Source organism: Pecten maximus, chromosome 9 (assembly GCF_902652985.1).
Source record: "Pecten maximus chromosome 9, xPecMax1.1, whole genome shotgun sequence".
Lineage (NCBI taxonomy): Eukaryota > Metazoa > Mollusca > Bivalvia > Pectinida > Pectinidae > Pecten > Pecten maximus.
Genome location: NC_047023.1, coordinates 16,815,370 through 16,827,905, shown reverse-complemented (window position 1 = coordinate 16,827,905; position 12,536 = coordinate 16,815,370). Strand labels below are relative to the sequence as shown.

Here is a 12,536-nt window from a genome sequence, read left to right as displayed (position 1 = left end):
AGCTACCCATGCTTGATACCAATAGGCATTCAACTACGAACTGTACTTCTACGTTTCTCCTTAGAGACACATTTATGACAAAGATTATAGACTATCATGGAGTTCAAGCACATTAACTAGCGGATCCATGTGTGTTAACGGGGAGTCATGTGACCTCATTTCAGCAAGTCAGAATTTGTGAAAAATATAATTTTACCATAATTTTTATCGTGATATACATATACATTCATACCTTGCCATACGTCCGTACACCAACATGTAGTGACAAGTTTACAGGTCACCGGAAATAGCAATTACTTCATAACAAATTAATACGACATACTGTAAATGATAATAATATGTTACGTAATAACACGTCTGTAGTAAACATACGTACACGACTAAAGTTTTCCTAAGATCAGACTGCTTAACATTTATGGGTATTAAAATCTAATTTTGTAATATTTCATTTTAAAATTACTTTTTTTTAAATGTTACATGTATTTTCATATGACTTTATACAATACTTCACCCTCTGAACATTATTATTTTTCATAAAATTCAGTATACATACTAATCATTAGAACACATCCATACTATAATTTTATCGATTTATTAAGCTAACTATGCTATACACAATCGGATGTTCGTTAGTCAATATTTACATAATTGGCATTACGGTGGTAGTAGAGTTCGGAGTGCTAGTTTGTAAGGATCGGTGTTCTCCCGTACCTATTGTACAGTCAACCACGACCATTACGTATCTCTGTGTTTGAAGTGTGCACTGTCAGTGTAGTACTGTACTACTGTAGCAGACATTAACGAGTTCGGATCACAGACATTCGGTGTGCTGTGTAGCTGTTTACGCTAAGGTGAGTATAACATTGTATAACATTGTATAACGGTGTGTACACGAGAACATATGTTACTGATTAGTGATGGTTGTATTGTTTCATTAGCTGTTCTTGTTATGCGTGAATGGGAAGGAGCATTGCTCTTCATCCCGCGATCTACATATACACACAGGGACATGACACGAGTTCTCAACCGACGGGTATGCATACATGTATGTTTTATACAATACATAAATGTGTGATATACATGTACACATTATACATACATGTATGGACTGTGGGGTGGGACTTTGTGCCAAATCCTGTGTACAAGCGTACACATCTTCTACATTTTGCAATTTCACGTTCTACACATTTTATGTTTGTATAGGACGAGCACACAGGGACTTGGAGAATTTGTCACATTCCACGAGATTTGGATGTGTAGGTTCATATAGTCTTACATTACAGTAGGCTTAGGACTTATTAGTTTCTATTCAATAAGAGATTCATGAAGCAAATCTAACGTCAGTGTTTTAACCGTGGAATGGTCAAGGTCATTACATTTGATAAATACTATATATGAGCTGAATATGAGCATTCCGGGTACAATATTGTACCTCTGTCAATCTCTTTTATCACCAGTTCATTCATGTGGTCTTCATAAAGACTTTTGGTATATGAGAGGAAACTGTTGGTCAAACGACCTGGAAAGTCTCTGGAGTCTTCTTATAGTTTGACCCATGTGACTTTGAAGATGGGTCAAGTTAATTTCTTTCGAGGATCGTAATTTTAGATAAATAACGGGTGTACATCAGACACATTTGATCAATTGCGCGTTCCTTATAAAAGTAACAAAATAATGGAAATCTGAATACAAGAGAAAAAACAGGGGAGTAGTGGGTCGGGGAAGAAAACCTGAGAGGGAAGTCGTATGATCGGGATAGAAAACCTGAGAGGGAAGTCGTATGATCGGGATAGAAAACCCGAGAGGGAAGTCGAATGATCGGGATAGAAAACCCGAGAGGGAAGTCGTATGATCGGGATAAAAATTACCGAGGGAAGTCGTATGATCGGGATAGAAAACCTGAGAGGGAAGTCGTATGATCGGGATAGAAAACCTGAGAGGGAAGCCGTATGATCGGGATAGAAAGCCTGAGAGGGAAGTCGAATGATCGGGATAGAAAACCCGAGAGGGAAGTCGTATGATCGGGATAAAAATTACCGAGGGAAGTCGTATGATCGGGATAGAAAACCTGAGAGGGAAGCCGTATGATCGGGATAGAAAGCCTGAGAGGGAAGTCGTATGATCGGGATAGAAAGCCTGAGAGGGAAGTCGTATGATCGGGGTAGAAAACCTGAGAGGGAAGTCGTATGATCGGGATAGAAAACCTGAGAGGGAAGTCGTATGGTCGGGATAGAAAACCTGAGGGGGAAGTCGTATGATCGGGATAGAAAACCTGAGAGGGAAGTCGTATGGTCGGGATAGAAAACCTGAGGGGGAAGTCGTATGATCGGGGTAGAAAACCTGAGAGGGAAGTCGTATGATCGGGATAGAAAACCTGAGAGGAAAGTCGTATGGTCGGGATAGAAAACCTGAGAGGGAAGTCGTATGATCGGGATAGAAAACCTGAGAGGGAAGCCCCATGATCGGGGTAGAAAACCTGAGGGGAAGCCCCATGATCGGGGTAGAAAACCTGAGAGGGAAGTCGTATGATCGGGATAGAAAACCTGAGAGGGAAGTTGTATGATCGGGATAGAAAGTCTGAGAGGGAAGCCCCATGATCGGGGTAGAAAACCTGAGAGGGAAGTCGTATGATCGGGATAAAAACCTGAGAGGGAAGTCGTATGATCGGGATAGAAAGCCTGAGAGGGAAATCGTATGGTCGGGATAGAAAACCTGAGATGGAAGTCGTATGATCGGGGGTAGGAAACCTGAGAGGGAAGTCGTATGATTCCCCCCGAATTTGCCAAATTTTTTTTGGGTCCAAAAATTTTATTTTCCCCCGAATGCCATTTTGTCCAAAACCCCCCCCCCCCCCCCCCCCCCCCCCCCCGAATTTTTCAAAGTTTTTTTTTCCCCCAAAATTTTTAACCCTTTCCCCAATTTGCCCCCGGGTTTTTTTTTTTCCCCACCAATGCCCCAGGGTTTTTTCCCCCCTTTTACCCCGAAAATTTGCCAAAAAATTTGCAAAAAAGGCAGCCAAAACGGGGGGTTTTTCCCCCAAAAAATTTTTTTCCAATTGGGTTGTCCTCCGGTTTTGGGGTTTAAGCAACTTGAAAAAAAATTTTTTAAAATTGTTAAAAACTTTAACTGTCTTGCCCTTCCGGGAAAAGGGCCCCCCTTTTTTACCGAAACCCAAAAGGAAAAAATTTTTTTTTGGTCGTTTTTCAGTGTCGTCAATTTTTTTCTTTTAAAACATTTTAAATTTTCCGTTTTTTCAAATTTAAAATAGGCTTATAAAATTTAATTTTTTTCCCAAGGGGGTTAAATGCCCTTACAGGTAGTTTTCTTAAAAACCAGAATTTTTTTTTTCCCCCAAGGAAAAGCCGAAACTTTATAAAAAATTTTATTTTTTTGCTTAATGGAATTTCTGGGGTAATTTTTCCAAACCTTGGAAATTTTCAAACAACTTTTAATTTTAATTTCATTTCTTTTTTTTTTTCTTTATCGGAAAGGCTTTTTTTCCCCCCAACTTAATTGGGGAATTTTTCAAATATTGGTTTTTAGGGGACCAATTTTTTAAAAAGTTTGCATTTTAAGGGCTGAAAATTTAAAAGGGAAAATTTTTTTTAAATTACAATCTAAAATTTTTCTTTAATTTCCCATTTGGGTTTTCCTAAAGGAAAAACCTTTAAATCTTTTTTTCTTTTTTTTAAAGTTTTTCCCCCCCCTTTAAAACAAATTGAAAACAAAATTTAGTTTTATCCCCACTTTTTAAACATTTTTTTATTGAGTTTTAAATTACGTTAAATGTATTTTTCTTTTAAAATGATTTTTTGTAAGACCTTTAAGTATGGTTTAGGTTCAGAAAAACCCAAATAAATTTCTCTAAATAAGAATGTTTTTGTGTTTAAAACCCGGGTTCAACCTTTTATTTTTTAAAGGTTAAAAATTTTGGGGTATTCCTAATTCTTTTTTAAAAAGGTTTAAAATTTTTAAAAAAAATTTCCATTTAAAATTTTTTTCCCCTTTTATGGAGAAGGTTTATTTCCTAAAACAAAAGTTTAAAAGGTTTTTTAACCGGTTTTTTTAAAAATTATTTTTTTCTTTTTTAAAATTTATTTTCCCTTCGTTAACAGTTTTTTTCTAAGGTTTCTTTTTAAAACTTTTTTTTCAGTTCATTTTAGAAGGTTTTTTCTAAAGGTTTTTTTGAAAGGAAATTTTAAGGGTTTGGTTTAGAAAAAATTTTAATTCTACGGGTTTGTTTGAGGTTTGTTTAAAAAGGCTTTTTGGGTTTTTCACGGTTTCTTTTAACATTTTACTATTTTTCCTTTAACAGGTTTGCAAGGGTTTTTTAGAGGGGTTTTTTTGGTTTTCAGGTTAAATTTTTAAGGGGGTTCTTTTGGGATTTTTAGGGTTGTTTAAAAAGGAAAAATTTTTCCGGCTTTAGACTTTTATTTTCTACCTTTTTAACAAACAGGTTTTTTTGGGTTTTGCACTTTTCGGCGTTTTTTTCCCCGGTTCTTTAGGGTATTTTCACAGGGTTCAGTTTAGACATGTTATGTTTCTACAGGGTTCTGTTTAGACATGTTATGTTTCTACAGGGTTCTGTTTAGACAGGTTATGTTTCTACATGGTTCAGCTTAGACAGGTTATGTTTCTACATGGTTCAGTTTAGACAGGTTATATTTCTACAGGGTTCAGTTTAGACAGGTTATGTTTCTACACGGTTCAGTTTAGACAGGTTATATTTCTACATGGTTCAGCTTAGACAGGTTATGGTTCTACATGGTTCAGCTTAGACAGGTTATATTTCTACAGGGTTCTGTTTAGACAGGTTATGTTTCTACATAGTTCAGTTTAGACAGGTTATTTTTCTACATGGTTCAGCTTAGACAGGTTATATTTCTACAGGGTTCTGTTTAGACAGGTTATGTTTCTACATAGTTCAGTTTAGACAGGTTATGTTTCTACATGGTTCAGCTTAGACAGGTTATATTTCTACGGGGTTCTGTTTAGACAGGTTATGTTTCTACAGGGTTCTGTTTAGACAGGTTATGTTTCTACATGGTTCAGCTTAGACAGGTTATGTTTCTACATGGTTCAGTTAAGACAGGTTATGTTTCTACAGTGTTCAGTTAAGACAGGTTATGTTTCTACGAGGTTCAGTTTAGACAGGTTATGTTTCTACAGGGTTCAGTTTAGAAAGGTTATATGTCTACATAGTTCAGTTTATATCTCTACATAGTTCAGTTTAGAAAGGTTACGTTTCTACAGTGTTCAGTTTAGACAGGTGATGTTTCTAGTGTTCAGTTTAGACAGGTGATGTTTCTAGTGTTCAGTTAAGACATGTCATGTTTCTACACCGTTCAGTTTAGACAGGTTATGTTTCTACACGGTTCAGTTAAGACAGGTTATGTTTCTACTGGGTTCAGTTTAGACAGGTTATATTTCTACATGGTTCAGCTTAGACAGGTTATGTTTCTACAGGGTTCTGTTTAGACAGGTTATGTTTCTACATAGTTCAGTTTAGACAGGTTATGTTTCTACATGGTTCAGCTTAGACAGGTTATATTTCTACGGGGTTCTGTTTAGACAGGTTATGTTTCTACAGGGTTCAGTTTAGACAGGTGATGTTTCTACAGGGTTCAGTTTAGACAGGTTATATTTCTACATGGTTCAGTTTAGACAGGTGATGTTTCTACATGGTTCACTTTAGACAGGTGATGTTTCTACATGGTTCAGTTTAGACAGGTTATATTTCTACAGGGTTCAGTTTAGACAGGTTATGTGTCTACACGGTTCAGTTTAGACAGGTTATATTTCTACAGGGTTCAGTTTAGACATGTTATATTTCTACAGGGTTCAGTTTAGACAGGTTATATTTCTACAGGGTTCAGTTTAGACAGGTGATGTTTCTACAGGGTTCAGTTTAGACAGGTTATATTTCTACACGGTTCAGTTTAGACAGGTTATATCTCTACATAGTTCAGTTTAGAAAGGTTACGTTTCTATGAGGTTTCGTTAAAACAAGTGACACTGTTGATACACATTCAGTTTAGAGAGGTTTTAAGATTGTTCAGGTTACGCAATTTGCGCTACTTATACAGGGTTCAGTGTAGACTAATACAAATGCTTACAACTGTGTCATGTTCGAGGTTTATTGAACGAATGTATTCATGCTGATTTCAAACCGAAATCGGAGAACTTTTACATTATGTACATACATTTGCATGTGTGTACACAATACACAGGAGGCTGTGGCTGTTTGTAGTATTGATGATTTACCAACATGAGCGTATAATTGTATTTTGATCTGTGTAACATGTGTAGCTTGTGCTATTGTATCATACCATTACAAGGACCAGCCCACAACAGATATTTTGATCGCTGAAGGTGTACGTGTTCAAATGGAAATATAAATACATGTGTACATATTAGCATTAAAGTGTTTTGAGTTGATACACATTTTTACATGTACCGTGGTGCAGAACCATTGTTTTAATCCGTTACTGTGTCAGTTTCGACCATCTCGTATATATTTGTTTCAAACTGTTGTAAATAAAACTCTTATATTTGAATGCTTAAAATATTTTTTTTTTATTTATTTTACAACAATTGCGAATCAAGTTATATCAATTGATATTAAACCCGGTTGTTGGCGCGGATGGAAGCGTGTGAGGGACCTTTCTGTGGCAGGAAACCGGAGTACCCGGGGAGGACCCACGTGGTCGGGCAGGTGACCCATACCTTTCCACGTCCGATCGGGGAATCGAAACCCGGCCGCCTTGGTTAATGGCAACTGTGAATGCTTATTTTCATTTAGTTTAAACTTCATTTCTTTCCTTGGTACAGAACATGGTGTATTATGTAAGATATATATATATATAAAGGATTCAGAAACAAGTGGTATACCTTAAGTTGATTATACATCAATGCAATTTGATTAAAACACAGATGATCACGTTATACGATTGTGTTGAGGATCCTTAACACGATAGTATAAGGTGATGATCGGTATTCTAATCAGATTGATCTCGACTGATTCCGATATCCTTCGTCATCTTGCCGAGATGTGACTAACGAGGCATGTGTATTAGCGTGAGAAGATGATCAATACAATTGTTTTGTATCTGGGAACATCACCATGCTTAAACATAAAAAGAGTTTTTTTTATCAAATCATACATCTGGTTTATTTTCTAACCCAAGTATGATATTGATTTCCTTGTTTGAGGTATTATCCTATCAGCTATAAGAATGGTTTTGTCTAATCAATATGTATTTTTTTAAGTATTCGTGTATGATAACTTTTTATTGGCATTGATGTAAGCGTCAATCAGAACAGAGTATAAAATCCATGATAATCTTAAGTAATGAAACAATAACCACAGGCGTCTGCTTCTGGTTAGTATTGATAGAAAAAAAACAAAAACATATTAGCCCCTACTCTTACTAGATCAACCTTAAGCCCATTCTCCTACTACATACATTTTGTATGTATATCAATAAGGCTGATCTAGTAAGAATAGGGGCCGATATTTTTTCTATAATAGTAACAAGAAGCAGGACTTTGTACAATTAATATATATAATCTGACTGAACAGAATCTCCCGATTTTATTTGCTGGTCAAAATTTAACGGCGGTGTTATGGTACGGCGGTGTTATGGTACGGCGTTGCCTTTCCGGCGGAAATATCAGGAGATACATTGTATCCTCTTACTATGGGCGGCCGTTTTTAGGATAAAATCCAGAAACACGTTAAGTTCAAAAAGTTTTGCACTTCAGTGCAAAAAAACAACAAATGGGCATTAAGTGCTTTGGACACTTAAGTATAAAAGATTTTCACTTAAGTGTCAATAAAATGTGCCATTTTGGGGGGGGGGGGGGGGGGGGGGAATGTTTCCAGCAAGAAATTCACCTACTGAAGTCATTTTCGACTGTTCCAAAATGAAGCAAAATTATTGGTAAACTAATGAGCGAAGTTTTCGTGTGTTCTGTACATTTTTTTATGTACAGGTAATTCCCTACAGTTTATATGTTTATGAGAATAAAATCTTGTCATTGACTGATTTGGCTACAAAACTTATATATGTACTGCATTTGTTTTACTCCAACTTGAATCGTGCACAAAGAACAAAAGCATCAATAAAACAAAATGAATTTGAAATTAGACATGATCCATTTTGATACATGTATATACTTTGGAAGTTTAATTTTCGATGGAAATTGGAAGTGTGTCTCTTATGACTTTTATGTCAAATTATGTGTTTTGTTCACTTAAGTGCAAAAGAATTACTTGCATTGTATTGCTACATAATGACAAAATACCTTTTTCGCATTATAATATTTTTGTACTTAAGCAAAAAAGTTTTCGTTTTGCCATTAGTTTTTGCACTTAAAAAGTTCCTGTATTTTACCCTGAAATGGCTGTCCATATATTACAGTACAATTACATGTACCTGCTTCCCTGAACCACATTTTAACTCGACAATTTGTGCATAAGTCATTGCCCATCATTTCATATTTGGTTAACATTTTAACCAAATTTCCTTGAAACACGAGATACTTTCAATCGTTTAATGTTATTGAATTTTTAACAGTATTTTAATTATTTTGTGATTTCAAGTTATAGTCATTCATTATAGTATTTCCATAGTGGTGCAGCGTTCGTTGTCCGTCTGGCGTCAATTTTTCCTTATAAACAACTTCTCATGAATAACCGAGGGCCAGAGACCTGGTATCTTGTTGGAAACATGCTGGGGTGAAGGGATACAAGGTTTGTTCAAATGAATGAACTTGACCAACATCCAAGGTCAAGCTTTCTATGTTTAGAAACAGCGACCTGGATCTTTAACCTTCGGACCTCGAAATCAATCCCAAGCAATCACTTTTGGTAAGAAAGATATGAAGTTTTAATTTAATTGACTCAAGGGAACTCCGAGTTAATATCGCAATATCTTTAAGCTTTATGCTGCCTGCAAAATGCTGCTCGATTCCATCAGCTTTAGAGAATTTGGCGACATATTTTGGGGAATGATCCAACAAAGTCGACCATCCTACTATTTGAAATGATGATGACGTACACATATTCTTTTGCAATTGTCACTTTGCTTTTATTTTTTTTTATTTGGTTTGACAATAGTGGCAACACCAATATCATAATGTAGGGAGTGTTAAAGTCCTATACCGCAAGTACAACAAGTGAAACAGGAAGTGTCAATCATGTAGAAATAGAAACACCGCAAATATATACATTGCACATTAGTGTAAAACACCTACAAGCCTTGCCACATATTATATTGCAGTTAAATCTTAAAAGTCTATATAAACACAAGTCAATACTATATAATATATCAATAATAATTTCAATAAGTTTATAATATATATGGATAACACATATCAATGCATGTTGCTATATTGTTGACTGTTTAAATGATCTTGTTTTATTTCTGCAATACATGCAGAATGATTCAACATAACAAATACTACATGTACATGTACTTGTTATGTATAAATACATAAAATAATGACATATTGTGTTTCAATGAACACAGTTTAAGATATTTTTCATAATGTACAATTATAATTTTGGATTATATTTTGAGAAACCTTTGTTACGTTTATCGAATATAATCACAGGTGAATCAAAGTAAATTGTATATGTCATTAAATCAAACAATTCTATAACAAACATTTTAGCAAAATTAAGAAAATTTAGGTTCTATTTAGATCAGAAATCATATATTTTACTTAAATATTTTCAGCAATCATTTTTGATTGAGTACATGTTATCTGCCAAGGATATAATGACGTTAACTTGTCTATTCAAATCTTCCTTCTTTGTAGTGTAATAAATTCATCTATATTTTCATTAAAAAAACTTTAGCAGTTAATTTTAATGTTATTGACCATACAGCGAACTATATGTTAATAGCCAAAATATACTAAACAGCCAATTGATGGGACCAATGAAAACACAAAAATAAGCAATGTTTACAATAAGACTTTCTCCTTGAGCACCATCCATCTCAACCGAGTACAACTTTTAACCTGAGTACAACTTAATCCGACTACAAGTTAGATATCATTATAGCAATTTTACTTAACAATTACTACCACCAAAGTATACAAACAAACATATGTATACTTCATTAAATTACTTGACTAGTTGTACATATTTTGAGGTTTTAGATAGCAAATAGTATCTCATGATCAAATACAAGTATGTGTATGCAGTATATCATGAAGCATGTATTGCAGGGAATGTCAAAACAGATATAAAAAAAGACAGATTTTCAATTTAACAATAAGATTGGTGTCACGAAAAAAATGACTGATTGTGCATTGTCCATATATTTACAATATTTGAGTACATGTGTTATAATTTTTTTCCTATAGAAGATTATCCAAGAAATACTAGGACAGGGATTTAAATATACAATACAAGTTTCTGACTACAGCATATTAAAAAAAATCAGATGAAGAGCACTTCCTAAAGCATAATAGCTATAGGCTATTCCATGTAAATGTATATTTTTTTTATCAAAAAAGTTCCTGAAAGATTTGCATGAAATTTCTCTTTGTGACAACAAAAGTTGTCCTCCATACAATTCTTCAATATTAGAGAGATGCTTGTCTGGAATACTTTGGCAATGGATTCATGCGGCAGCGTTTAGCTTTGTTTTCAAAGTACCATTCTTAACCGCAGCAGCCGTTTCAGTTCCTCCTCCTATGCACTCCCCTTTGATGAAAACTCTTGGGACCTGTAGATAGTGATAAAACATATTTATTTATTTTGTTATAAATATTTATTGTATTTCTTGGTATTTTCTCATTGTTTATTGTGTTATATATAGATGCATTTTATCTGAGCCATTTGCTCATGCCATGGGTAGAGCCAAAATTTCATTATCGTAAATCATTAGCTAATATAAGATAGAGGATATTGAATGGGTTCCCGTTTAATATAACACATTCTTCACGAGTATAACAGAATATCGATATTTTCACGAGTGTGGTCAAGCACAAGTGAAAAATATCGAAATATTCTGTCATCCGAGTGATTGGGTTTTGATAAACAAGTCTCTTGGTTTCTCTATATCTTCTTGCTGATTTACACACTACATTTCTTTATTTTCTCAGAGTGAAACTTCATCATCCATGTCTGGTTCCATTTCGCTAGTTTATCTAGACATGACTGTATGGTTGATTGTTTCTGTTACCGTTGCTATCTTGTATAATGTGTAATAGGCCTAGTTCAAATATTGAACTGCTGGGCATTGTAAGCGATCAACGCTACACGTCAGAACTGCGAGAGGGGCCATAACTCGCATGAAATATCGTTCTGTATATTCACCTGTTGATCGTTCTATATTCTCACCGCTGACATTATAATATGCAATAGGCCTAACACATTCATTTAACCACAGTTAGATAAGCTCTATAAATTAAAAGTGATACCATACAGACATGGTTGATAGTTACCAAACAGTTATCGTTAGACTCGATTCGTCCACAGGGACATGTCGAAAGACATGCACCTCCGATTCATACGACATTATGCGAAGGTAAATTAAACTACATAGGTGTTTATACTTACAGATCTTGCTCCCGTGAGTTGCTTAAGGATGTCTTGCCTCGATTCCATTTCGCTACTGCTTAACTTATCGAGCTCAATCGCTTCGTATTCAATCCCCTGGCTGTCTAGTGCCTTTTTCGCCATTACACAATACGGACAATAGGTTTTCGAATAAACAAGAACCGTGTGTGCTTTTATTTCGTCATCAATTTTCTGCCGTAAATCTTGAGACATGTCGATGGAATTGTAAGGAGCTCTTTGTAAAGTTAGACAGGTCTCCGAGATCGTTTGTATAAATTTACGCACAGTTTCCCTGGGTTTTCCTCTGTGGAGTAGACGATTATGGCAGTGACGCACTATATATAGATATAGGCTATCGTCGGAACACCTCGCACCTCAATCGGAACCCTCCAGTCGGAACACCTCGCCTCCGTCTGCGAACGTATGTTTGTTGTCAAGCTTGAAATGTAAATCTGTTGGCAATTTATTATGACTGATGTGAGTGGTCAGTTGAACCATTTACTTTGAAGGTTGTGAGGTTATCGAGAGATTTAACTTGAATATCACAAAAAAATCAATTCCAATGATAGCTTGGATCTTATTTGTACTTTTTCAGTCTTTTGTCAAGATTGTAAAAGGATCGGCTCTTCACCTCAAACCGACACCTTTAAAATATTTATACCCAGGTTCGGTGATCTTGGGTCCGTCAGGGTCTTACATTCTGCATTCTGGGTCATAATTTGTAAGTGAAGTCTGGCAAATAAACACAAACTCAACATATATAAAGTTATATATCTAAATAGATATAGTTTTATCAGAGACCTATATACTAGGGATTCGCAACAACCGCTTTTCTCGCAGAGTCACGACCTCACCTATTGTTCTCATAACCGGAGGTATATTTAGCACGAGATCTAGCGAGACCAAGCGCTGCGGCTGCGCAATAGGTTGATATCGGGATTGTTTATATTAGTGACAT

At 35.4% G+C, this 12,536-nt stretch overlaps 2 long non-coding RNA genes across 2 annotated transcripts; one reads left to right on the top strand and one right to left on the bottom strand.

The window, feature by feature from the left end:
• The first annotated feature begins 4,513 nt into the window (after positions 1-4,513).
• LOC117334828 lies at positions 4,514-7,140 on the top strand. The gene is made up of 2 exons (XR_004534238.1): positions 4,514-5,298; positions 5,359-7,140. It is a non-coding gene; the product is annotated as an uncharacterized LOC117334828 (long non-coding RNA).
• A 1,927-nt stretch (positions 7,141-9,067) lies between these two features.
• On the bottom strand, positions 9,068-11,927 carry LOC117334326. The gene is made up of 2 exons (XR_004534123.1): positions 11,579-11,927; positions 9,068-10,742 (listed from the first exon to the last, which is right to left on the bottom strand). It is a non-coding gene; the product is annotated as an uncharacterized LOC117334326 (long non-coding RNA).
• Between the last annotated feature and the right edge of the window lie 609 nt (positions 11,928-12,536).